Raw genomic sequence first — 5,388 nt, 5'->3', positions numbered from 1 at the left:
TTTAGAGATGGATAAAGGGGCAGGGGCTCAAGCCCCCTTTGATGTCTATGCGTGCACATGCCTGAGCCACACTGTGTGGTGGAGTGCCTGGAAACCATTGCGCACAGCGAGTCAGCGCGCCCAGGTGTTTAGAGTGATTATTAGCCTAGTAAGCTACTAAATTCCACAACATCAATCAACAACTGAATAGAAAAGCTAAAATGAATGCATTACTGAGAACTATCAAATGCCTGGTTTGACAGCATTCAGCAGGTTGACTGTAGGCTGCTTTGGTGGATGGTTTCTCCGACGCACGGGCTGTCAGATAAAACATGCCCAAAACAAGAGCTATCACTCACATAACGTAACGTCAGAAACACTGAACACCCCAGCAGCACGCAGCAGTGTCACACAAAGCATGTCCGGATGTATGGAATTATTGTTCTAATCTGATAAATCCGATCATTTTCGTCGTATAGCAACTGGGTGTCAATGTACAGGGATACTGGACATATGGGCAGCTTGATGTAAAATGTGCTCTTTTGTCCAAAATGTTAACTGAGTTACTCAGGTTTGTGTCTTGTTGTCAAACTTGTCATGTCATTATAGGCCACATTTAAGAAGGTATAGGTCTATTGTGTTTCATATGAAAAAACAGACAATAAAATAAAATAATAAAATATATAGATAATTATTTGTTCAATTTGAGCGTTTTTTCTTTCTTTTTTTTTAACCAAAAAGTAATAAGTAAAGTAATATTAATATATTACTCCTACTCGGGGGGTAATATGTAACGAAATGTATTACTTTAAAATCAAGGTAATATGTAATCAGTATATATTACTAAAAAAAGTAACGCTACCCAACACTGGCTAAGATTGCCTTCCAAAGTTTGCGGGATTGGTCAGTTTTGAACAAAATGCCTCAAATCAGGAACACAGCGTACAATGTTGCTGAAATTATGAACGCAAAATTCCCAATAGGCAGAGGAAGAAATGCAACTTCACATTTTTCAAATCAGCCTCATGGTGGCGCTATAACAGGCTGATTTGTGTTTTTACCTATAACTCCACCGATCAGTGTAAAACTTTGTATGCACACTCTCTAGAGTCCAAGGAAAAACCTTTGCCCTACATTTTTCACATCTGCCTTTCATAGCGCCACAAGGAGGCTGATTTATGTAAAACACATTCCTGACCTGGCGGAGACCTGCCAAATCCTGCCATTGAATGAGTCCTGACCAGACAGTTCTGTTTAACTGGAATGTGTGTCACCTACTAATTAAGGACTTAAAGGCCCTGTTCAGGGAATTAAGCTATTTCTTTATAGAAACATTTTTCAAGTAGAATGACTATTTCTGAACCACTGTTAAAAAAATTGGAACTTTATATTGCAGCATTGTGATATAAGACTGCTTTACGTTTTTTAATCATAACTGGGGTGTCATATTTTAATGCTTGTCACCGTGGTGCGTAATCTGCGCATCACGGTGATAGCTATTAATTAATTACTTTTGATAGGTTACTGAATAGCCTATGAGATCAGTTACTAGGCAAATTCATCCCTTCTTCCAGCTAGCCTGGTCGCTAACGTCCACACTGTTGCTGTTGCTGCTGCTCCTGCAGTGCTCTCTCCCCCCCCCCCCCCCCCCCCGGCCGCCACCCCCCCCCCCCCCCCCCACCGCCCCCACCACCACACACACACGCACGCACGCACGCGAGTGCAATAAGTGCATTAATCCATGCCTCCACGGTAGCAGGCTAGCTGCTGCTAGCCTGCTAGCATTAGCCACGTCCCTCTCAGTAGCTCCATTAGGTCCGTGTGTGTGTGTGTGTGTGTGTGTGTGTGTGTGTGTGCGCGCGCGCGCGTGCGCGTGTGTGTCTGCACGTCCTGTGACGACGACACGAAACACTGGAGAGTGATATTTTACTTGAGTAAAAGTATCACTACTACTGCAAAAGTTTTCAAATGCATCAAATATTTTGAAAATAGCAGATCTACAAGCTTGACACATTGTGAGCTTTTTTCTTTTATTAATTTTGTATTTGGAAAAAAATATATAGCCTACTCAAGTCAAAGTACCTCAATATGATACTTAATTAGAGTACTTGAGTAGTTACTTTTTTGAGTAAAAGTACTTTTTTAACACCCCTGAAAACGGAAGCAGATACTTCCATGAGTGGGTGTGGCTTCATGCTGTACATAGGCCACGCCCCTACAGCCCTTGGCAGAAAGGCCAGAAAAATATGTATTGGATTTCACACATTTTTGAAACATAATTTTTCAAAAATTTAGATTTTTTCATCATTCAAATTTTGTCTGTTGGTTAATAATACATTACTCTGTTGTGTGACAAACTGGGAATACCCTTGTTATCATCTTTATTTGACTGAACACCCCCTTTAATAACTGAAATGAATCAAAATTAAGAAATAGATAAATAGAATATTAACATAATATTATTGAGAAAATATCACTTAAATGTGATCTATAATTGTTCCTCATAGAATATTTTAAAATACCTTTTACAAACATTCGAAGAGAAGAAAAGTTTACAGAATGAGACGATGAGTAGTTGAGTACATGTTTCAGGCCCTTTTTGAACTGCACATTGGACTGCAACTTTATTTATTGATATGACTTCTTAGACTGCTAACTGCGCCCGCAGTAAATGTTTACCAAAAAAGGTCCAAAAGCCCATGCCTACACATCTATGTATAGTGAAACGACACACATTGCCTGACGTTCTCCACCATGCAGAGCAGAGCTCACTAAGGCATGTTCCGCTTGTGATCATATTAGAGATAAGCTTGCATGGTTCTTCAAAATACTTATTTGCATGTTGCAGATTTGTTTTTTAGTTTTCTTTTACAAAAAGCACCGATGCAAGCCATACTGTATAAACTATAAATGAGAAATTCTATGATTTGAGACTTGCAGAAAATAGCAAACCTTTGTAATTATCATTGAGAATGGTGCATCCAGTGTTGATGCCTTATGAATATGCATATAAACAGTGATCCATACAGAGATCTTGGCAGCTATAGGCTTGAATGAACTGATGCTGAACCTAGACAACAGTGTTTGGTAGAGATATTTCAGCACAAGAATGTCCTTCAGCCAATAAAGGCAATAAGCGCAAGTAAGCAGAGTTCTGATTATTAAAATACAACATTATTTTGGTTTTATAAGCCATGCTATTTGGGATGGAAATCAAAGATCGATGCAGTAGCATAAACAAAGCACAACGTAACATACATGTATGTAGAGTAGCAACATAACATGTCTACAGTAGCAATACAACATATATGTATTATTGAGACCGTCAGGTCGCAGTTAATATGAAAACCTCCACCGGCTGTCTCAATATACTGTTCCTGTTTTGCAGTGGAAGAACACTCTGGGGGTTTCAGACCCATTCCCCTGCCTAACAGCCTATGTCAACCTGATCTGTCATTTTGAGAACTCTCAATCCCGTTCTCCCCCCCTCTCCATGTTCCACTTGTGTCCCACTCATCGTGGACATTGTGGGATGTTAGGAGCCGTCCTTAGAGGGGTGGTACTGTCACAGTCAGACTTTGCCTGTCTTGTCTACGTCTTGTATTTCTGTTCTAGTTGTCATGGTTCTATGTTGACTACCCAGCTGTATCTCATGTGTAATCAGTCCTCATGTGTATATTAGTCTTGTTCCCCAGTCGATCCTTGTCGAGTCATTGTTTGGTGTCACATCGTGTACAGTGTTCCCTAATCTATTGGGTTTTGAACTCTGCCTGCCTTGCTGTCCTGCCTTTGGGTCCTCACCACACCACCAGATCGTGACAACATCATTTTAACACTGCAGGTTGATATACTGTAGCGTCCTGGGCTGTTGGTTGGCTGCAGATTGACTTCTGATTGAGTTTTTAATGTAGTCAACACTGTTGATGAGGCTCTACAAGAACTTCACTGCCTGCTGTATTGTAAGTGCATGAGAGAAATACAATCTTGAAAACAATTTAAAAAGACATCAGCATAAAAAGCATATGTCCGTATTATGAGCTTGTAGATAGCTGATTGTTAAAAAATATTTAAAGGGGAAGTTCACCCCCAAAATGATCAAAATAATCAATTACTCACCCTATGAACCCTTGAATTCATGGCGATTTAAAAAAAAAAGTTTTTGTCACTTTGCTGATTCAATATCCATCCATCCATCCATCCATCCATCCATCCATCCATCCATTCATCCATCCATCCATCTTCAACCGCTTATCCGTAATCGGGTCGCGGGGGTAACAGTTCCAACTGAGACCTCCAGATTTCCTTATCCTGAGCAACTTCCTCCACTCCCTCAGGGAGTATACTGAGGCGTTCCCAAGCCAGATATATAATCTCTCCATCTGATTCAATATCACAATATTTAATTCATTCATTGAGTAATATTTTAAAATAATCATTTATAAGCAGGACAGTATTGTCCTCCCTGGATTAGGCTACACTGTGAGAGTTGCTCACAGTGTAAGTTCATACATTATTTCTATATAGGCCTATTGGAGTTTTGCCTTGGCATCCTTTGTACTTCAATTATTTATTTTAAATATTCTAATTGGTTCTTAGAAGAAAAACAAATCCAGGAATTCAAGGCGTAAAGCAGGGGTCTTCAACGTTTTCAGGCCAAGGACCCCTTAGTTGAGAGAGAGATGAAGCAGGGACCCCCACAACCTGTTCATAGATTCCATATAGTTTCATTGTTTGGCAGAACAATCATCAGTGCGTTGTGAGCTTGTAGATCTGCTATTTTTGGCTAAAGTTCTCAGAATATGGACGCTATAATAATAATAATAATAATAATAATAAAAAAACTTTATTTGTATAGCACTTTTTAAGAACGGAGTCACAAAGTGCTTGACAGGAGAATCAGCAAAACAAACAATCAGCAAAAACGGTCAGGTTCCGTACGGAACCCTTGTTTTCTTAGAGATGGAAGAAAATCTCCCACTTGGGTAATGTCGCCCCCTGGCGATCATTCAGAGAAATTACATCAGCTCCCGTACTAGCGATAGGTAGGAAGGGCTGTCAATCAAGTCCCGGAGGGACCCGCCCCACGGCTATAAAACCCCCGTGGGCGGAAACCATGTCCTCTACACCTCTCTGCCACATTCAGTGAAACAGAGGGGCATAGAAGTGGGAGATTTTCTTCCATCTCTAAGAAAACAAGGGTTCCGTACGGAACCTGACCGTTTTCTGTCAAGATTCCAGAAAATCTCCCACTTGGGACTCTTAAACTCCCCGATAAGCCACAAACCATACCACAAACCTTCACACACCCTCCAAAGAGAGGATCACGGCCCGAACGGGCGTGACCCATCTCCCACAGAGAGTCCCAGGCCCACCGGACCTGGGTGTAAAGGATTGAGAAATAGAGAGAGA

This window comes from Nannobrachium achirus (genome assembly GCF_963921795.1).
Source record: "Nannobrachium achirus genome assembly, chromosome: 8".
In the NCBI taxonomy this organism is placed as follows: Eukaryota; Metazoa; Chordata; class Actinopteri; order Myctophiformes; family Myctophidae; genus Nannobrachium; species Nannobrachium achirus.
The sequence above is the reverse complement of the archived record's forward strand: the minus strand, read 5'-3'. Positions refer to the sequence as shown.